The sequence below is a fragment of the Ahaetulla prasina genome, chromosome 1, assembly GCF_028640845.1.
Source record: "Ahaetulla prasina isolate Xishuangbanna chromosome 1, ASM2864084v1, whole genome shotgun sequence".
Classification (NCBI taxonomy): domain Eukaryota; kingdom Metazoa; phylum Chordata; class Lepidosauria; order Squamata; family Colubridae; genus Ahaetulla; species Ahaetulla prasina.
Genome location: NC_080539.1, coordinates 238,118,824 through 238,142,857, shown reverse-complemented (window position 1 = coordinate 238,142,857; position 24,034 = coordinate 238,118,824).

Below are 24,034 nucleotides of genomic sequence, written 5' to 3'. Positions count from 1 at the left end.
GTGTATATTTTTTGCCTGTTTTTGCTCATCTTGCAATATGAAAAGCAGAATAGTTCCCTTGAGAAAGGTATTTTAATGCTAGAAATATAGACTAAGGGAATAATTTCAAAATAGCATTTAAAAAAAACCCCCAAGTAAATGATTTTGTTATATGACTGCAAATCGTTAAAAGAAAAAAAAAGCATATGAGGATAGACACCCATACGACCGTATTCATTTTAGGCCAAGGTGAAACAGGAAGGATGCGTTCTAATTTTGTAAATGCAGCTCTCAGATTCACCCTTTTTAAATATCTGATCCCAGATGCATTATTTGTAGAATGGATTATACATATAAACTAATAGGGCTGGATTCAAAGACAAAATGGTTCTTTCGAGCAGGGGTCCCCAACTTTGGCAACTTTAAGTCCGGTGGACTTCAACTCCCAGAATTCTGGGGTTCTAGCTGGGGTATTCTGGGAGTTGAAGTCCTCCAGGCTTAAAGTTGCCAAGGTTCGAGATCGCTGCTTTGGAGCACACCTGGGCAGGCCTGCTGCATCTGTTTGCAACATTTAAGCCAAAATCATTTTTTGGGGATCACAGTGCAGCAGCTGAGGGCGGCCACTTGAATCTAGGAAGAGGTCCAGAGACTTCCAGGAGATGCAGACTGCTGTCCCACTTGGTACCCAGCACACTATTTTGCCCTTGAATCTAAATTACCGCCCAACCGTATATAGTCCTCAACTTACGAAAGGTCGTTAAGCAATCATTCAGAGTTCTGATGGACCAGTGATGGGATTCAAATTTTTTTACTACTGGTTCTGTGGGCATGGCTTGGTGGGCGTGGCAGGGGAAGGATACTGCAAAATTTCCATTCCCACCCCACTCCAGGGGAAGGATACTGTAAAATCTCCATTCCCTCCCCACTCCAGGGAAAGGTTATTGCAAAATCCCCATTTCCTCCCGATCATCTGGGACTCGGGAGGCAGAGAATAGATGGGGGCGGGGCCAGTCAGAGGTGGTATTTATTGGTTCTCCGAACTACTCAAAATTTCCGCTATTAGTTCTGCAGAACTGGTCAGAACCTGCTGAATACCCCTTCTGTGATGGACCTATCTGGGGGTATTTATAATGCCGATTTGAAGTTGTTTGTTGTTTGTTTGTTTGTTTGTTTACATTTATACCCCGCCCTTCTCCGAAGACTCAGGGCGGCTTACAGTGTATAAGGCAATGTGTATAAGTGTATAATTTGTCATAGTTGCTTCCCCACAGCCATGTGACTGCACTTCAGGTGCTCGATAATCAGGCTAACCTTTGCAGCCCCCTGTGTTCATGTGACTACATTTTATGAAGATTTTGCAAAACAGATGTCATTTACTTCTGGTTTTTGGCAAAACTGCACCCATAGTGAACTTTTGGTTTGCTTAACGATTATGGATGTCAGTTAAGGACCACAGATTTGCTTAATGGCTGATGCAAAAGTTGTAAAAATCTTATGGCCATCATGAGTTATGCCTATGTTGATGGGCAAGCTCCATTACGGCCGTAATTCAAGGACTACTTGTACGCTAGAGTCCTTGTGGCAGGTATTTTCACTTTTATTTGCCATTCTAGTTAGTTGCAGGGAAAACTTTTAAGACTTGCCGTATTGTTTTTATTCTGCAAATTATTTACAGCATGGTTGTCCAATCTTTTGGCTTTCCTGGGCCATATTGAGCAAAGAGGAATTGTTTTGGGCCGCATATACAACGTAGTTTTATAATATACAATCTCATAATAATGTTAAAAGTTTACAATCTTGTGGGGCCACATTACTAGCTGTCCAGGGCTGTATTTGGACATGCCTGATCTATATCACGTTTTGTTCTCAAATAAAATTTCCAATGCGGTTAATATCCTTAAAATATAGCATCCAATTTTCACATGGTTTTCTTATCTTAGTATGTGCTGTAAATGGCATACATATGCAGTTTGAGTTTTTCTTCTTAATTCCAAACTGAGGAATTCATCATGATTAACAATTAATTGTATTGAAGGCATGCAAAGGGCAAGGAGGAGCAAGTAAAATGAAAAGGTACATGAGGGGATATGGCAGCCTGTCATATTCCTCTTTAAGCGATGCGGTAGCATCAGAGATGGGTTTCAGCAGGTTTTGACCTGTTCTGGAGAACTGGTAGCAGAATTTTTGAGTAGTTCGGAGAATTGGTAATAAAAATTCTGACTGGGCACGCCCCCATCTATTCTCTGCTTCCTGAGTCCCAGCTGATCAGGAGGAAATGGGGATTTTGCAGTAACCTTCCCCTGGAGTGGGGAGGGAATGAGATTTTACAGTATCTTTCCCCTGCCACACCCACCAAGCCATGCCACACCCACCAACCACAAAACTGGTAGTAAAATTGTTTGAAACCCACCACTGGGTAGCATACATCATATTGCTTTTTAAAGAAATCTTTTTTATTGCAAAATGTCAGAAGTTACATAGCAGCAAATCTGAGATGCAATAAAGCTTATTTGGCCAAGGTACCTAAATTTCAGGTCCTTGCCATTTACAGTTTCATTTCTGCAAATAAATATTGGAGACTAAATGTATTTCCCCAAAGGGTGCTACAAGTTTGATTGTTAAGATTTCTTTTTTGTCTCACTGTATACTACATGTTGAGATCATAGCTTTAAACAGAAACTGATCCAGGAAAGCTCTTAGACCAAAGTTTGTTTTTTGCAATCTGGAAGAGAATGGGCCAAGAATGCAACACAGCATTAAAATATATATTGATTTTTTTGCCTCTTGGGATGCTTGTTGGTCTCTGCTAATGACGTGTTAGGAAACTTTGGGGGAAAAAATCCATGGGGTGTTTTATATATGGGTATATGTGTAAGATAAATGTATATAGCCTAGGAATAGCAGTAGCAATAGCAATAGCACTTGTATATCTCTTACATACCCTTACATCAAACTGGTTCTCATTTTACTGACCTCGGAAGGATGGAAGGCTGAGTCAGTTTTGAGACCCATCAGAATCAAACTCCAGACTATAGGCAGAGTTAGCCTGAAATACAGCATTCTAACCACTGCGCCGCTACTGCTCCTAAGATATATCTGTATGTGTGTACATACAGGACCCACACATATAACTCAAAATAAAAAAAGCAGATGTCGTATGATGTTGCTCCTTCCTTTGGTTTGGGGACTTTTTGACAATACCTACTAGCTAATAAAGGGACGCAATGGCTCAGGGGCTAAGACAGCTGAGCTTGTCGATCGAAAAATTGGCGGTTTGGCGGTTCGAATCCCTAGTGCTGCTGTGTAACGGGGTGAGCTCCCATTACTTGTCCCAGCTTCTGCCAACCTAGCAGTTTCGAAAGCACGTAAAAATGCAAGTAGACAAAATAGGGACCACCTTTGGTGGGAAGGTAGCAGCGTTCCGTGCACCTTTAGCGTTGAGTCATGCCAGCCACATGACCACGGAGACGTCTTCAGACAGCGCTGGCTCTTCGGCTTTGAAACGGAGATGAGCACCGTCCCCTAAGTCGGCAACAACTAGCACATATGTGCGAGGGGAACCTTTATCTTTTACTAGCTAATATTGTATATCTAAGCAGCATTGGGATTGGCTGTAGATTAGACTAGAAACAAATATTGGGAGAAGAATATAGGCAGTAGTTTGTTTAATGACCATTTTGAGTTATGACAGACTCAGAAAAGGTGATCATGGCGGGACGCAACATTTCATAATGGCTTAGTCCATAGAGCCCTTCCAGCCATCATAAAACGTTGTGCCCCTGCTGGTCACATGACTGCATTTTGGGCGCTTGCTAACTGATTTGCATTTGTGACCTCCCATAATGATGTGACTGTGATTTGTGACTTTTTTGCCAGTTTCAGGTGTTTTTCCCAGTTTCTGGCAAAAAAAAAGCACCCATTTGGGAGAATGGATTTGGATTTATGACTGCATGATTCACTTAACAACCACAGTAAAAGGGTTTTAAGATTGGATGTGGTGATGTGGGTGTCTCAACCTATGACTGTCACAACTTACCAAGGTTCTAGTCCCAATTGTGGTTTAGCACCAGCTATGGAGCATTATTTGTGTATTGTTGACTAAAAGCTACATGGGCTTGCCTAGAGTCACTAAAACATTTTATCTTGAGATGCATTTAACTTTAGATTGTATAAATTCAAAACTCGATTATGTGCAAATTGTTATTTCTGTTATTGTGTGGAAGATCTCAGGAAAAGATAGATCTGCATAGTTGTAGGGTTTCACTTGAAATGCTTATTTTCTTTTCTTCTTTCAAGACGCTATCCAAGTTTTGCTGCTCCATTATTGTTCCACATAGTTTGTATGTATTTATGTCAAGGCCAATTGTTTTATTATGCCCTACCGTTTTATTATCCTTCTTTTTGTATGCTAAAATACAAAGTGGCACTGACATTTAAGAAACTAGAGTGACTGACTTAGCCCCCTTACAGACAAGATCCTTCAGGAGCCATAAATACAAGGGCAACAGAAGATCCCAAAAGCAACATAAACAATCTGTATAGGAATTTAAAAAAAACTACAGACATTTTTAATAAAACCCAGTCATGTTACACAACATGGAGTCTAATAAGGGCTCAATAATTAGTTTAGTAGGATTTCTCGTATATCTTGTACAGTTTGTGAATCATCCGGGAAAGAGAGAAAATGGGTAAAATTCAATCTTTTCCTCCATCTTGTTGGTCAGAAGTGCAAAACGGTTCTTGGTCAAGGATAACCCCCTGCTCTGTTTTTTGCTTTCTGGATATGAAAGTATTGGCGGTAAGATGGAACGTTGTGCATAGTTCACTGGTTCAAGGCTTGACTGTTCCATTTGCTTCCTGCTTTTATTTTTTTTATTTTGGAGAGGGGTTTATGCTCTTTTAGCTTTTTTGCTTGTGCTGAAGTCTGGTTTAAAGAAGTACAGCAGGTAAAAAGTAGCATTCACAGGTTCTTTTAAGTACACCCAGTTCAGTGCGCTCACAACACAAAAGACCCAACACAGGTCTCTAGACAACACACACACACACACACACACACACACACACACACACACACCCTCTTCATAGGCTATGACTCATCACTCATCATTACTCCCATTCTTCCTCACTGCGATTCTACCACTACAGGTAGTCCTTGACTTACAATCATTTGTTTAGTGATCAAACTTACAATAGCTCTGAAAAAAGTGACTTATGACAGGTTTTCACACAACCGTTGAAGCCTTCCCCTGATCACGTGATCAGAATTTGGGCACCTGGCAACTGGCATGTATTTAACTGGCAAAACTATCATAAAATGGGGTACAACTCATTTAACAACTGTCTTGCTTAGCAACAGAAATTTTCAGCTCTATCGTGATCATTTTTTTTTGTCACAACAGTATCATAAATCAAGGATTATCTGTACTCCTTGGGAGTACTACTAGAGAATTTTTTCTTTCTACAGATGTTTTAAACTGCTTCAGGCTGTTTTGCAAACACACACCTTCTTCACTACACACCTGTATCTCAGCACAGCTGTTATAGCCAGGGTCGCCCTGCTGGCTGGGGAGAGGGCTTAAAGAGACAGGAGCACAGGAAAGGATTAACAGGGCACTAAGAACAATCAGTCATACACCCATTCTAAGGTGAGCATACAGTGCATGCTGGCCTTTTGCTCCTTGTATGCTTTTTGAGCATGATTTTCTGCAAGTTATTATTATTTTATTATTATTTATTTGATTTTTATACCGCCCTTCTCCCGAAGGACTCAGGGCGGTGTACAGGCAAGATAAAACAATACAATATACAGATTAAAATACCATTTAAAAACTTATTTAAATTAGCCTGAAATTAAAATTTCCGTAAACTAAAAACCCCGTTTAAAAATTAATAAAATTTCACATTAAAAAATCCAATTTAAGCCAGCCCCGCGCGGATAAAGAGATGTGTCTTCAGTTTGCGACGGAATGTCCGAAGGTCAGGTATTTGACGTAAACCCGGGGGAAGCTCGTTCTAGAGTGTGGGAGCCCTCACAGAGAAGGCCCTTCCCCTGGGGGCCGCCAGCCGGCATTGTTTGGCGGACGGCACCCTGAGAAGTCCCTCTCTATGGGAGCGTACGGGTCGGTGGGAGGCGTGTGGTAGCAGCAGGCGGTCCCGTAAGTACCCAGGTCCTAAGCCATGGAGCGCTTTAAAGGTCATAACCAACACCTTAAAGTGCACTCGGAAGGCCACAGGCAGCCAGTGCAGTCTGCGCAGGAGCGGTGTTACATGGGAGCTACGTGTAGCTCCCTCTATTACCCGCACAGCTGCATTCTGGACTAACTGAAGCCTCCGAGTGCACTTCAAGGGGAGCCCCATGTAGAGAGCATTACAGTAATCCAAGCAAGAGGTAACGAGCGCATGAGTGACTGTGCATAAGGCATCCCGATCAAGGAAGGGGCGCAACTGCCGAACCAGGCGAACCTGGTGGAAGGCCCTCCTGGAGACGGCCGTCAAGTGATCTTCAAACGACAGCCGATCATCCAGGAGGACACCTAAGTTGCGCACCCTATCCTTTGGGGCCAATAACTCGCCTCCGACAGCCAGCCGCGGCTGCAGCTGACTGAATCGGGATGCCGGCATCCACAGCCACTCCGTCTTAGAGGGATTAAGCCTGAGCCTGTTTCTCCCCATCCAGACCCGTACGGCTTCCAAACACCGGGACAGCACTTCAACAACTTCATTGGGGTGGCCCGGGGTGGAAAAGTACAGCTGGGTGTCATCAGCGTACTGCTGGTATCTCACCCCGAAACCACTGATGATCTCACCCAACGGCTTCATGTAGATGTTGAACAGTAGGGGTGAGAGAATCGACCCCTGAGGGACCCCACAAGTGAGGCACCCCACAAGTGAGACCCCACAAGTTAATATTAAACTATAGCTACATATTAGTAATCGAACAATTCATGCCTATTCCATAATGCAAACAGAGGATTCTAATTGGAAAAGAAATCTGACAGGGACTATTGGGTTCAGCTTAAGAAGGTGAATTGGGATTAGGTAAGGTTAGAGTTCATTTTCAGAATGGAAACTGACTGGGTTAAGATGGTCTTGCAGCCAACTGCAAAAGTTGAGATTGTAGAGAGAAAAATGAGGACATAACCTTGTGCAAACCTTGGCTTCTCAGAGGAGAAGTAAAATGTAACTCAGAGGAAAAGCAAAATAAAACATGCTCTTTAAATCTGCTTTCCCTGAGTTCATCAATCATAACATGTTGAAGAGATTGTTTCAGAAGAATCGGCTCTTGACTTCATTTCTTAGTGTCTCTGATATAATTTAATGTGGGATTGCACGGGGAGAAATGCTACCCTGCAATGCTGTATCACAGGGTGTCAAGCTTGTATCGCAATTTATCCCCGCTTCGCTAAACTGGGCGTGGCCAGTACATGATGTATCTGGTCCATGGGCCACAAATTTGACACCCCTGCTGTATCATTTCTGGGTCTTATTCTGTTTTACTCAATGTCAGTGTAGCCTCCTCTTGCTTTTCATATACTGTAAATTAATAATATTTTATAGGAAAAGGAAGTTCAGAGAAGCTACTGCAGATATTTTAATTGGAGTCAAACATTGGGTTATCAATAATGTGGATAATGTGTATCAAGAATATGAGCTTGGACTATAACACTCATTATTATCTTTGAAAGATTGGATCTTTAGCTTGCTAGTCTGGCAAAAAATTAAAGTGTAGGCTAATAGTTATTATCTTGCTTGATCCTTGAAATCAGTTTAGTGGTAGGCTTTCCTGTGCAGCAGTGTTTCATGGTTAGAGCAACTTTAATGAAAGGTCTTTTGGGAACCTATTACACCAGAGGTCTTCAAACTTGTCAGCTTTAAGACTTGTGGACTTCAACTCCCAGAATTCTCCAGCCTGCTATGGTTTGAAGAATTCTGGGAGTTGAAGTTCACAAATCTTAAAACTGACAAGTTTGAAGATCTCTGTACTACACAGTACCCGGTCTAGATCAGGGGTCTCTAACCTTGGCAACTTTAAGACTTGTGGACTCCCAGAAAGCTGGCTGAGGAATTCTGGGTGTTGAAGTCCACAAGTCTTAAAGTTGCCAAGGTTGAAGACCCCTGGTCTAAATGACATCAAAGGCCGCCTTTTCCAATCGCCCCCATTTTAGGTGTGTTGAATTGGAACTCCTGGCAATCACAACTTGTGTGGAGAGGAGTTACAGCCATAAAACCTCTGGGTGGTGCCAACCTGGGGGAGGAGATTGATCAAACATAAGTTTGATCAAAAATTATATTATTTATGACTTTTGAACCAACTGCTGTAGTCATTGTTGGAAAGAGGGAGTACAAAAAACATCTTTACTTGAAAGGTTCTACTGAGGAATACTTTGAAATAAAAGCATTTTATCTGTTCTTTCCAGCCAATACATGATTATTGGTGGTAGTGCTGTCTTCTGGAAGACGTTGGCTCCACTGGTCTGACCAGGGGACTCTTCAGTGGCTTCCACCCTTATTAAATTCTCCACTTGGGATTGTGCTATTTCATTGTTTATCTTTGGTTAAAGAGGAGCCCCCAGGGATGTAATTAACACATACAAGTTTAATACAAAACATATCCTTCTTAAAACAACTAAACACACACACCCTGAAAAGAAAGAAGGAAGGAAGGAAGGAAGGAAGGAAGGAAGGAAGGAAGGAAGAAAGAAAGAAAACTAGCCAAGTGAATAAAATGACAAATACTTCTTTAAATTCAGTGTTGCAATCTTGTGCACTTGGGAGCAATCCAGCTTTGATTTTGTGTTACACATGGGTAGGACTGCACCGTATTTCTAAGCTGCATTTGAGTCTTTTCTACTATATTTCATTCCATATGGTTTTCATTCCAGTAGAATGCATAGGATTATTGGTGCTTAGAAGTGCATTAATAGCAATGCTAGATTTCTCATCACTCCTTCAATTTTCTCTGTTTTGTAATTTCAGCAAGAAGGAAATATTTTCATCCTGAAATTGTATTTCCAATAAAGCATTAAAGATTTTATCCTGGAGAAGAAACACTGGTGATTGCCTCCACTTTAAACCCAGAAATTGTGTTAAGTATTTGATTATTTTGGAATGGCTTCTACCCTAGGTAAACACTCTAATTGCAGCTACTGGCCTGTATTTATGATCAGCAAGGCTGTGCTCTCTTGACAATTGCTCAGCCAATTGTTCACCTGTGAATAATAAGCAATCCCAAGTCATTCTGCGCTATCAAATATAATTGATGGGGTGGAAATTCTTTGGATATTCTGATTAGGTATATAATTAATACATGAGGAAGAAAAAAGATGATGGTTATGGTAGATCCTTTATCCCCGTTCTTCTGCTTTTAGGTGCCTTGCCCTAATAATCTTTCATATCTAGTTCCGCTCTATGCACACACAATGTGAAACCCTTTTCTTGGGATCTGTACATATAGAACACGAAAGAAAATGACTTCCCTTGTAGACCACTGAAGATACAATTTTTGTGGCTTGTATCTGGTCTCATCACAATGTCATAATTGAAGAAAACGCTTTAAATATCCTTGAGTGTCTGTTGTTTTCCTTAGATAATCTTCACTTTCTTGGGATTTGAGTTGTGGACAGACTTTTTGAAATTATGTTTATATTCCCTTGATCCATGACAATTACTTTCCCATCTAACTTTGACAGTGAGGGATTTGCTTTGTCCATATTCACCGGTGGAACAGATGAAACCTAACCCCTTATTTTGGTTTTCTACTGAATGCATTGTCCTCTGTGCTCCCTGTTTGTATACGATCCTTGTAATCTCATCTTTTCTTTCAAATAAGATAGCAAAACACACTTTGCCCTTGCCTGACGATGTTCTTCCGCTTGCAGAACTGATTTGATCCTTCGGTATTAAGTTGACAGTGATAGTTAACATGGCATAGCTGGTAATACCAGGTTGGAGAAGGCTGACAGTATTGGCATACATATAAATTGGCAAGGGACGCATTAGCTGTTTTGTGTATTGCTTCAGGACAGCAAAGAATTGTATTCATCCTTCAATCATTTTAGTAAATGGAAGCCTATGCTAGCTAGAATGGTTTAATTTTCAGAAGCTTATATTATAGCCATCATAACTTTCTCAAGACCCAAGACTTCCATGATCAGATTCATACATAAAATCATGAGTTGAGCTGTCAAGTTGCTGTGAATCATAGCAGTTTTACTAAAGAATATGTTACATTGAATTTTTTAACCTTTTTATTATATCACGGCTGGCTTGATCAAGAAATGTTGATGACCTGAAATCTCCCTACTCCTTCACCTGTTCATTGGAAAGACAATTCATTGGAGTTACTGATGCTAATAGCTAGAGAGCAGGAATTTGTTTCTCTTCTAACTGATCATTTAGTTCTTTCACACATACATAAAAAGGTAAAGGTACCCCTTGCACATACGTGCTAGTCGTTGCCGACTCTAGGGGTGGTGCTCATCTCCGTTTCAAAGCCGAAGAGCCAGCACTGTCCGAAGACGTCTCCGTGGTCATGAGGCCAGCATGACTAAATGTTAAAGGTGCATGGAACACTGTTACCTTCCCACCAAAGGTGGTCCCTATTTTTTCTGCTTGCATTTTTACGTGCTTTCGAAACTGCTAGGTTGGCAGTTGTATGTTGGCAAATACATACACACACACAAATCAGGCTTTGGAATAATTTTAATTGACAGTAGTATATATGCACATTTTGTTCCTCCCTTATTTGGAATGCTCTTTTTAAAATTCCAGGATCTGGAAATGATTGAAAAGAAGTTAACATAGTAGTTTGTATATAAAGATTCCAGAACTGGATTGAAACACATGCCCCAAACTTCATTTGATATCATTTGGGAATATTTCTTCTTACTGGAAGAAAAAAAAGAGAGAAAAAGGCTAGAGCTTTTTGGAAATCAAAATATAGGTTTAAATAAACATGTAAAGAAGGCTTATAGGATGGTTGTTACAAGACAACTTTTTAATTAAAAGAATGTAATTTAATTGTAGTGCACTTTCCAAGGCATGGCAATACTCATTGCGTTACCCAGTTGAGGTTTCCCTTGGAGGACATAGCTCTTGAGAACTGTAGTGTTTTTGTAATATCCTTCTGTTTAGAGCTATTTAAAAGAAAACATGAGCATGTAACTCTACACAACAGCAGATGTTCCCGCATGGAATGCAGAAACACAAGTTCACTTTACGCCAACTTTTCCCCTTAATTGTACAAAGCAGATTCACTTTCCTTAAAGTCTGATTGCTGTCTCATTCAGACATTAAGAAAATATTGTTCACTGTGTCAGAACTATTTTTTTCCATCAGGAAATCGTTATGCAATTTTGCCGAATGAAAAGAATGTAGCCTTTTGTCAATGTGGCATCTCCAGATGTTGCCGGTATACAAGGAGTTATCATAGCTATTATGAGCTCTTTATTTTAAAGGATATTGTTGGTCTTGTTTTAAATTAAGATCCAAGTAATGTTAAAATGATATGCACCGTTAGTACAATTTCAGTTGCTTTCAGATGGAGGTGATTCTTAATGGTCCCTTAATGCTGTCTGAAATTAAAAGTCTTTCATAAATCTTTAAAATTACCATTGAAGTTGCATTTTTAAATGAGCTTTTTAATGTTTGTATTTATTGTTTTTAAAGATTGATGGTTTTATTTAAGATGGTTGGGGTTTTTTTGGGATTTTTTTTGGTGAAATGCTGTTCCAGACAAAGCAGCATAGAAATGTATTACTAAATAATAACAACTGAGAAACTCTTTACATATTTTCTATGAGAACAGTTGACTTTAAAAGACAAGAATTTTGTGCTCTTAATTAAAAACATAAGTTTAAAAGTTTAAAAAACAGTTATAATTGAAATGTGGAATTTGGAAAGTTCTGGTGTGGAACTTGGAGCACTGGGATCTTGGATCATTTTGGATGTTAATTGGATTACTATTGGTATCTATAGCAACCTATAACCTGTCATCTTCATTCAATCATTTTTGTATTATGATTCTGATCCCATAACTGTTGTAATGCAAAAAATTCCCTTTTGGAAAACTGATTTTACAGTATTTCTGGTACTTTTTAATGACAGGTTTGTAATTTCTGGAGACCTATCCGTTCATGATGTCAATCTGGTTCTGAACAAGTTTTAAGAGCTATGGAGTATAAATCTGTTAGCTGATGACAGAAAATACTACCAGAGTGCTCATTAAATGGCTTTTTACACTAAGTTTTTCTATTTTGGTGGACCTCTCTCCAGAGTTCTTCCAAAAACCATTAGTCTGAAAAGCAAGTTACTGCTTATTATAAAAGTATTTTCTTTTTGGCTAACGTGACCTAGAGTTGCTGTAATTTTAGAAACATCTGCTTGTTTATGGAGACACCTGCTCAGTGCTGAAACTTCAAACACAACTTAATCTTCAGATTCTGTGACCTTTTATTCCAGAGTTCCAGTCAAGATTGTCATTTATTGTTAAGTTGGTTCAGACAGGTTATAAATCATTATTTTCTCCACCAGCTAGGTTCCTTAACATTCATTAAGTTTGACTTGATATTTTTTTTCTGAACCAGAGTGTCTAGTGTGAGATCCAGTTGTGCCTTTCTGTGATTTTTTTAAAAATCTTATTTGCCCCCCACTCTCCATTCCTCCCATGATTTCTATGTAAGTTGTGCTAAATGTCATAGAAAGGAAGGACAGGCATGATCAATGTCAGTTACATTTAATGGTCCCGAGATGTGGGGGTCTTAGACCTTTACCTGCCGGTTTATCTAGTGATGGCACTGAGCAAAATTGTCTATTTAACCTTCTGACTTCTGTTACTAGAGAAAAATAATGGGCACTCTGCCCCAGCCGCATCTGGACCCCAATGCTGCTCTTTCTCTCTGTGACTATTAAAGGAACTGGAGAGGACAAAGTCTCTGACATCTTCATCAACTTCAAATGCACGAAATATCGAATGAATACACAGGGGTACGGAATGCTTATGAGTATCTTAGAGGTAGAAAGCTTAATATGGATTTCATATGTAGCGAAGTTTTCGGCTGATAGACTGAATCCACAAATTTTTGATTTGTTTCAGACTTGTATTTACACTGAATGTTATTGTATTGCAGTGAGAATATGTGCTTTTGCAATGTCTGCTATAGTGCATTCTATATATGAATATACGTGTCTGTCTCTAGCTCTCTGTGATCTCTTTTGCACTTTTCTTTAGCACTTGCTGAATAGACTTATTAGGTATTTCAAAAATTCAATTAAAAAATAAATAAAATGCAATAATAATAATATTTTTTGTTTGCTGAAAGGGAATAATAGAATCCTAGGTTCCTTTTCATGACCAACTGTCTGCCCAAGGCAGGAATCCATATATCATACTGGACAAATGTCTGTTAAGTCTTTACAAAAAACATCTGGTGACTGAGCACCCACAACTTCAGGAAGCAGCTTTTCCACTACCTAACAGCCAGGAAATTACTTTTTATTTTGAGTTTGGATCTCTCTCTATATATAGGTTCTAACCATTTGTATTTGTCCAACCCTTGGATGCTGTGAAAAATAAATCCATACCTTCTACTGGGATATCCCTTTATGTATTCATAAACTGATACCATGTTCTCTCCATGGTACCTCTTAGTCTTCTCTTCTTTAGGCTGGACATACCAAGTTTTCTGTAATAGCTTTTTGCAGGGTTAACCCCCAGCTTCTTACTATCAATGCTGCTCTTCCGTTGCATTCTTTCCCAGTCTTCAGCATTTTTTATGCATTGCGTTACCCAGAATTGAAAACAGTATTCCAGATGCAATATGATCAAGTACTATCACTTCCTGTGATCTTAACACTGTACTACCTTGTACACTGTACAACATTGGTACCACCCAAAACTTCATTGGCTCTGTCAACTTGGACACATCGTTGGCTTGTGCTTAATATGTGGTCTACTAACCTAGATCTACCACCTAAATTCTTTTTGCAAGTATTAATGTTAAACCAGGTGCAATCTACCTTGTATCTGTCCATGTGGTTGTTTTTTCCCCCCTCCCTTAGCTCAGAACCATATATTTCTCACTATTGCTCAACGTTTTGTTGGATAGAGCCCAGTATTCCAGCCTATCAAGATGTTTCTATATTTTGAACAGTTGGAATATTTATAATCCTGAAGTGCAAGGAAGAAATTGAACGTATATACTTACGATTGACATAACTTGAATATTGTACCTGTCAGTGTTCCAGAAAACCCCCCCAACTCCAAGTAAAAACCCCGAAGCAAGCATCTTTCAAAGTTCTATTTACTAGAATAGGTAAACTGGCACATCTGGGAAAACCCGAATCTGAGATGTCCGGGTTTTCCCTCAGTAAATCAAAACCTCCAAAACCATCCCCTGACTCCTCAGTCGATCATGTGCTCCAATCACCAACCATCCCATCTCGAGACAGCACTCTGACCACTCCTTCTCTAGATGCAGGATTGGCCTGACCTTGACCGATAGGAAGAATGCTATTATGTCTAAAGACAACCCCTCTACTAAATTCCCTCCTCCTACTTTCCCACATATGAGAAAGTGGCAGCACGGAAGTTTCCGGCCTAGTATGACTTCCAAAGGTGACAGTACCATTGACTAGAGAATTGTTGCCATGCTACTGTTGATGAATAGAATGCTCATGGTTTACTCTAATAGGATAATAACAGCTTAATTTAAATATTACAACCTGGGCAAGACTAAGAATTATTTTAGACTGTAGAAGAATAAATTTAGGTATGTCCTACTCATGGTAAGGAGCAAGGCAATGCTAAACACTTGATATTTAGAAATTTAATTCATTATTTCTTTCTTTTTTCTTTTTTTCTTTTTTTTCTTTCTTTCTTTCTATGAGCTTTTTTGCTACGCCTGCAAAATGTATTTTGGGAATGGTAATGGAAACATGCCTCATTTTTGCAAAATGGCCCAGGGGAATATTTCTGCATTTTGGGGAAACAAAATTATAGAATATTTCTGTGTACTCCCTTTTGGTAGCATTGGCTGATTATGATTTTCCCCAGAGTGTTCCAGAGCAACATGTGTGGAATATATAAAGAAAATTAAATTGTGATCGAAAGCTCTTAAAAAACAAACAAACCCTGGTGGGGAATCTCTTCGGTTATCTAATATTTCCTTCAATTGGAAATACTCCCAGGTTCAGATTCTGATGTGGCCCATTTATCTGAAATCTCAGAGTACCAACTGATCAGGTGATAGAGAATCTGAGTTGATGAGGTGATAATCCTAATTTAATGTTCAAAATATGGGACCAAGCAGGCTTCTAGCAAAAAATGGTCATTGCTTGCACAAACATCTCCTCACATTCCTCCAGAAAGTCATAAGGATGAAACTGCCCTATTTTGATTTAAAAGAACATTAGTAAGTTCACATTTTTAAAGATCTGCATGTAAGAAAATGTATAAAGGATAAAGGATATATGGAATTTTTTCCACTCATAACATGTAAAATATCCAATGCACAATTGTGTTTTCAATTTATTGATAATTCTAATATATTTATTAAAAAAATACTTTAAAAAAAGCCAACCCCCTACTGATTAACAGCAAATTTCTAATTTAAACCGAGTTTGAAACTAACTGTGTTTTAAATGATTAAAAAACCTACTTGCTTGAAGTAGACTGCTCTGAGAGGGTACTTCTTACCAACCGAGATTTGACTTTCATCCCGTCGTTTTGCGTCCTTTTTGATCTCTTGTTAATTGTGAAGAAATGGCTTGTGCTTGAATCATATCTTTTCAATTATAACTCCCATTTAGAAAGAAATGAAAGACTTGGGTGGTATTTAAGATAATTTTTTTCCTATAATTTCTATCTCCCAGTAGTATTTTGGAGGAGTTTTAGTACAAATAATATAAAATCATTATCAACGGTAATACAAGACATCAGTGAAAATGTTTATCATTCTCCTTTCCATTATCCAAGCTTTCTGATCTTTTAGTTGGTTTATGCTGCTGTTGAATGCTTTAACAAAAGGGAGTTGGAAAATCAGACCTTATAACCTTTTATTTCTTTTCTTGCATTCAGTCGGGCTGTATCTTTCGAAGTAATTTTGCGAATTAAATGTCTTATAAAAATTAAATGAGTATAAAAATGTATTTTAAAAAAAAATCCTCTGCCCTTTTCCTCTCCAGGAAATTCATGTTTTATGAGCCAGTCCTTTAAAGATTTTACAGATAATTCTTTTTTTTAATTTTTGTTAAAAATGAAAACGTGAATGTTTTACAAGCATTTTTGCTTGTAATATTCCTTAGGCAGCCGAGGTCCTCTCTTTCAACTTTAAATCAAAATGTGCAAAGAAGAGTCAAGCATTGAAGCAGCAGTGGCTTTTGGAGAAAATTAACTGAACATAAGAACGATGGTGGGTGACCAGGCGAGATGATGTTACATTGGACTGATGTGAAATGTCCCTAAATCACTTCTGAGTGTGTATAATAAATCTTGAGTGTCTTCCTAATTGTGTAGTGCTACTCTCCAAAGTACTCATTATTGGTCACAGTGCGAAATTGCCATTGGTTGGATGGACCTTTTGTGTGGCTCAGTGTGATAGTTAGAGCCTCCATTTATTAAGTGGCATAACAAGGACCTTTCATTGACAGGAAGTAATGATATCAATGCTCTTAAACAGCATTTTCGCTTCCACTTATTTGTTTGTTGTGAAGACCAGGAAACAAAAAAGCAGCTCTTCTTTGTTCCAAGAAGGCGGTGTTACACCCTGGAGAATAATGTGGTCTGTCTGCTGCAAATCTGGAGTCTGTTTATCACAGAGCTGGGCAGTGTTTGAGAAATAGAGGTAGTAGTTCAGCCTCTCAACCTCTAGAGGGAGCCAGGATGCTGTCTCGTGATGTGACATCATCGGTAGGAGTTGGTATTGAGTGTTTGGGGGCCTTTTTATCATATGAACTCAGGTAAACGATGGAAATAAAACCAGGAAGCATCTGGGCTAAAATAATTCTCCTTTCCATTATTTACATCTGAAATTGCTGATTTTGTTCACAAGTTTTGGGCTGTTTGGGAGGAACTTACTTTAAAGGCAAAGAGGGGAATAAATTGTTTCCGTCTTGGTTCAGAATACAGACAAGATCACCTGGTGTCTTACTTTCCATTTTCATTCTGCTATTGTTATATACCTAAAAGGATTGAATCTGGAATAAACAAAGGCCTACTCCCTTTGGGACTGACCATCCTAATGATCTACAGTATTGTTTCCAATGGGTCTGCAAAGTTCTTGTCTTTTAATATATAAATATACATAAAGTAGGTTATGGATATTAACTCCAGTACCCTTCAATTTTTATCCTATTGTTCGTGTCTCTCTCTCTTTTTTGCTGGCCTGCCTTTTGTTCTATTTTTACCATTTAATAGTTTTTTTCTTGTTTGCTGATATCTAGCCAGGGAAGTCTGGAAGATATGGTTAAACACAACTGTGCAATTGATTGTTAAATGCCAACCACGAGCACCCCTGTTGCTAGTTCTGTTGAGTGACACACCTGCTTGTTGTGATCTGGAGATTGGGTTTGCCTGAAAGTGTGCGAGTACAGATGAAACCAGAAATTATACATAATATTTTTTCCAATAATACTAATATGTGCGCATGTAGGGGTGCCCTGTAAAATGATTAAAGCTGTGAGTTGGCAACCCATAAAAGTCACATCTTTTATCTGTGCTATTTCTATTCCTGAGAAAACTTTCATTTTCTCTCTTGAAACAAGAGAAAAAGAACTGATTATGAAAATGAATGTTAATTTTAATTTCTCTAGCTACTTCTGGAGAATTGAAATGTGTACCAGAAATCTGGTGGTGGTGGTTGTTTTTAAAGACCAGAGAGATTGTGTAGCTTGGTTTCAATTCTGGAAATGCAGCAAAAACTTTGTTAATTATACATATGCAGATTTAGTGTCCATAAGCATACAAGATGAAATTAGGAGGGGAATAACTTGTGGAATGCTTGAGGGTGTCATGCCTATTTTCTGACATACAGTGATTCTGCCATTACATCTGACTCCTGACATTTAATGTTTTTGGTATTTTGGTTTCCAGCTTCTGAGCTCTGAATGTCAATTAGAGAGGTTGGAACGTTCAGCATATAAAGTAATATTTTGTACTTTTCCTCCGGGTTCGTTTTTTGAACATATCACCGTCTCCTGCCTTTATCTTCATTGTACTTAGGCATACTTTAAAGGCTTTTTCTGAACAGTGTCATAATAAGGCTTCTGTGTAGCAGAAAATGCTATGCATTTATGCAGTTATTGAAGACTTCACAACTTATTCCATGACATTGTGTCTCAAAAAGTTGAAAAACCTTTCATATGCCTCTCTCACTGTTGGTCAAGTTGGCCGTGGCTGCTGGGAATGATAGTATAGCAATAATCTTAAATAACAAGACTCTCAATCTTAAAATAAAGAGTTATTATAGGTTCCGGAGCATATTAAAAAAGGGTTTTTTAATTAAAAAAAAGTAAGGTCCTTGTAACTAGTAAATAGGCTAATTAAATAATTTCCTTTCATCTTATACAAAGCACATACATCCCTACCTATGTTACCAGTGCCAAACATGGATACAATAAAACATAATTGAAAGTTAGTTACTGAGATGTTTGAGAAAAGCTGCTGGAGTGACCAGAAGAGATAAAATCAGAAATGAGAAAATTCTCAGCTGCTGTTGGGGGAAGAAATGCTAGTAAGTGAGAAAAACAATTAATTGATGTGGGAATAAGAAATTAGGAACTAAAGAAAATAAGGTAAAAATGGAATAAGTTGGAATAAATAATAACACTGTTAAAAATTAAAAAAACATGATGGGGATTTTGAGAAATATATTCAGTAAATAGACAAAAAATCGGGGTTGCCTGGACACCATAGCAGAAAATATTGAACTGAAAATGAATACAGCAATAGAGAGAGAAAGGAAGGAGGAATAGAGAGATGGAAGGAAGGAGGAAGAGAGGAAGGAGAGAGAGGAATAGAAGAAAGGGAAAAGGAGAGGAAGAAAGGGAGGGGAAATAAGAGTAGGAGAGAAGGTTAGATAGGGAAGAAGAAAGGAGGAGGGGGAGAAAGGAAGGGGAAGTAGGAAGGAGTAGGAGAGGAGGAAAAAAGAAAGTAGGAAGGATAAAAGAAGGGAGGAAGGGAAAAGAGATGAGGGGGAGAAGAAGGATTGCTGTAAAACAAAAAAGATGAAATGGAACAAAGGCAACCCTGAACATGTTTAAACTTATCATGAATTAGAATTAGAAGAATGAATTACTATGAAAGTTAAAAGAGAATATATATGATTAAAAATTGAGAAATTAGAATTTGAGGGCAGAAGAAGATGTTGTTTATGTAATAAGCATAGAAGCTTATTACTTAAGATTTAATCTTATCTTAAGATAAAATTAAAAAATATGGAAAAAGAACATTTTGGCAGAAATTGTAACTATGTAAAATGTATTTGGATATGATAAGTTGTATAAGATATGATATGGTCAATACTCTGTTCATAAAATATGTGGGTGTGTTTGAAAGAAAAAAAAATCAATAAAACTTGATTAAAAAAAAGAAATGAGATCATTCGAGAGAAAATTGGCAAGAACCAATCTTAAACTACATATAAAAAGAGCAGATAAATTGGCTGCTCACCTGGATAGATGTCTCGGTGTATTCCATACCGTACAAGGCATATACAAAAAGAGGAGAATGCCAAAGAACATGAAGCAGATCCAGAAAATGGAGAGACAACATCAAACACACTCAATAACATCAAACAACAATGGTTGAGGCCGCCAGAAGAGCAAGAACAAGAACTTTATATCTCCCCTGACACCTGAAGTGATAAAAGAGGAGGTAAAGAAGAAGAGATACTTTCTTTATTCTAGTAAGGTTGTTGAATTTGGTTGTTTAGCTCACAGCCGATGACTTTTACTTGCTTGTGGTTTCATGTGAAGCTGTCTCAAGAGAAGATCCTATTGAAGGGCTCTTCAGCCTGATTTAACTTAGATGCTTTCTCTCAATGTCTGTTATTGGATCGGTGTAGCAAAGATGGAAGAAAAAAGACACTTTTTTTAAGTGTCTAGCCAGAGGGACAAAAATATAGTATATGATTTATAAAACAGCTGTGCTAAATAGTTGTTGCCCAGAACAGCCCATCAAGAGGGTTGAGGCTACTGCCTCTCAAGTAACCAAACTAACTGCCATTGTACCTGCCTTGTCTCAGCCCTGGGTGCTCTTGGATCGGGGGAGGATGCAATTCCTTCTCATCTCCACTGGCCAGCTGCAGCTGCATGTCTTCTCTGCCCAATGCCTCTGGGCTGTCCTGCTGCAATTGTGTCTCTCCAGTCCTAGGCTCAGCAGGCTGCTTAACCAGTTGCTTCCTCTGCAACTATTTTGCTGTGCTCACCTTCCTGGCTTGGAGCCTCCAGACCCCTCCAGATGTTCTTCCACATCCCTCCACGATGCCTGGAACTGGCTCTTCCTCATTCAAATTGTTGCCTGGAGAGATGTCTGGGGAAGCCATCACAAAATGGCAGACTGAGGACAGCCTCACGAAAAATGTGGCTAAGAACTGTGCAGAATAAAGAACTGGCAAGTAGACTGGCTCTTCAATAATTCCTCTCTGGAAAAGGAGAGGGCTTGAGATTGCCCATAAGTACTTCAGATAGTTGCTCCTCATGAAGAGACCATGAGACAGTAGTCTCCGTTGGGTTTTGTGTCTCTGGGAAATGAGGGAATACCGATCTCTTGGCCAAAACCATGGTAGGTCCTTTTTAAAGGGCATTGGTTCACTTGTTTCAGCTTAGAATAATTTTGTGAGAAGAGACAAAAAAAATAATAATTCTAGGAGATAATTTGAAGGCATTAAAGATCAAATTTGTTAAAACTAAAAAGAAGAAATATAAAGTTGATTTATTTGATCAAGGTTAAAATGAAGAAGTTACTATCTCTGGTAATGAACTGAATAATGAGATTTTAAGAATTTTTATATAGGTAAGAGATGGGATATAGGAAGAGGGGGATATGGGAAGAACATTTCCATTTTAAGGGAAGGTGTTGAGGTACTAAAATTGATTACACTTCTTGTGATGAAGGAGGAAGTAATTTCTTATATATTTCCTTTTGTATTCTTTGCTATAATCTTATTTTTTCCTTTCTTGGCCATTTCTGTGTTTTTACTTTTCTGCACTTTCTATTTCTTCTCTTTTTTCTTTTCTTCTCTTAGTTTGTATTAATTTGTATTGTTGTATTTGTAATGGTTTAATAAAATTACTATATAAAAACTAATTAGTTTCCTGATTATGCCAATGGAGAAGAATGCAAAACAAAAACAACGATTGCGAATCTGCAAAAATAGTTACTTTTTTCCCTTGTCAGATTCACCATCTCTACTATCAAATAGTTTCTTTCATCGTGTGAAGTAGAGAGGTATTACCTTGCGTCCTACTTTCCATCTCTATTTTTCTGATGTTATGTATATAAATTTATTAAAGCTCATATTCTGTGAGCTTTAAATCTCTCATATTCTCTGAATCTTTCCATGATAATGGAATTTTGTTTCCTGTGGTGGAGAGACAGGAAAAAAGAGAAGAGAAGAGAAGAGAAGAGAAGAGAAGAGAAGAGAAGAGAAGAGAAGAGAGATAGTAAATAGATAAATTCTTGCCTTTTGTTTGTGTCACTCTTTCTCCATTTTTCCTGGCTTTTATCCTATGTTGCCAGTTAATTATTTTGTTATTTGCTAATGTTTAATAAACAACTATCAAGCTTACTGCTGCTGGTTGAACTGACTGGCATGTGTTTACTCTCTAATCATGATCATGTGTATTCTGTACACACACACACACACACTATATGCAGAGAAGAGAGAGAGAGCTACCAGGAACACATCAATAATCATAATCAAAGGAAGAAGAAAGAAAAAAGCTTGAAAAATTAAATAACATAAGAACTATTAAAAATATTGACCCTATTGTGGTAAAAATTTCCTACTTGCCCATTTATTGGGCAAGCCCAATGCATACACTGGGAAACTGTATTTTATGCATAAGCCATTGCTGTGAATTAAGTGGTAGATTTTTGGTTTCAGTGTTATTATAATTATTTTAGATAGCATAGCAGAAAAGTCCAGAATCCCTGAGGTCTTGATAAATTTAAAATACTGACATAACTAAGCATCTTTATACCACACAGCACTCAGTTCAGAGCACTATAAATAATGTGGCAATAATCAGACACCTTCCAAACTATATTTACGTTTTAATTTCTAAACTGCATCTCTAAAAGCATTGCAACCGAGTCTTATGTCTGAGGTGTTCAATATAAAAAAAAGTATTATATTAGTGTCCAATATATAAAAATATTGTATTGATCTAATTTTAAGATCAAGGAAACAAATATCATGTTCTTTTAAAATAAGTCTTTACTGGATTATTAGAGTTCAGGTATTCAAGCACCTTGGACCAGAAGTCATGTTAATACTTAATATCAAGTGTCTCATATGTCAAATGGCCAAAATTTCATATTAACAACAATCTTACCCAAAACGAAGGAAGGCAATACTGCTTATCTGAAGATTTTAATACTGTGTACAGATATGTAGTCATCTGTGTACAGGTAGTCTTCAACTTGAAACAGTTCATTTAGTGACCATTCAGATTTACAATGGCACTGAAAAATGTGACTTATGACCAGTGGTGAAATCCAATTTTTTTTACTACCGGTTCTGTGGGCGTGGCAGGGGAAGGATACTGCAAAAACTCCATTCTCACCCCACTCCAGGGGAAGGATATTGCAAAATCTCCATTCCCACCCCACTCTGGGGCCAGCCAGAGGTGGCATTTGCCGGTTCTCCAAACTACTCAAAATTTCCGCTACCGGTTCTCTGAACTGCTCAAAATTTTCGCTACCAGTTCTTCAGAACCTATCAGAACCTGCTGGATTTCACCCCTGCTTATGACCATTTTTCACAGTTATAACCTTTGCAACATCCCCAGGGTCACGTAATCAAAATTAGGATGCTTGGCAACTGGTTCATATTTATGTAAGGGGTCATGTGATCACCTTTTGCGACCTTCTCACAAGCAAAGTCAATGGGGAAGCCAAATTCACTTAACAACTAGGTTACTAACTTATCAACTGCAGCGCTTCACTTAACAACTATGGCAAGAAAGGTCATATCATGAGGCAAAACTCACTTAACAAATGTCTCACTTTACTAAATTAAATTTAGTAAAGAAAATACATATTTGACTATATATGTAATAGCAGCAGCAAGAATGGTATTTGCACAAAATTGGAAAGCAGAAAAAATTCCTACAAAGGGAGAGCTAATTAAGAAAATATTAGAATGTGCAGAAATGAGTAGATTAACATTAGCAATTAGAGGGAAGGAAGAATTGGAGTATTACAACATATGGGGGTAATTTTATCAATGGATAGAGGCTGAATATACACAATAGGCAATGTAAAAATAAAAAAAATGGGAAAAATATGTTGCAATATATTAAATTTAAATGTAAGACGAAAGATAAATATGTACTAAGAAAATGATGATAAATGTTGAATATGATGACACAATTTTTTTAATACCCAGATGTTACACTGATTGATTAATAATGAATTGTTTGTTTAAAAATAAAAATAAAAAAAATTCTCAACCCCCCTCCCCACCAAATGTTTCACTTAACAATAGAAATTCTGGGTTCAATTGTCGTCATAAGTCGAGGGCTACCTATATTAGGATTTCCAAGGGAGTGTTAAACTTTTAATTGGAAAGTGAATGACTAATCCTCAGAAGAAAGGAAACAGCTATCAATTGTTGTTAATGTTAGGATTCCTGGGATGCCAAAATTTCCTTTTAATTCTCCATCTAAAATCATAATTGATTATTGAATCTGCCCAGAATAATACAAATGTCATGTTTTATTTATTTATTATTTATTTATTTATTTTTGTCACAACATCATATAAAAAGGATTATATAGTATATAAACATATATATGAGTAAATATTAGGAGGTATAAGCATCAATATATATAT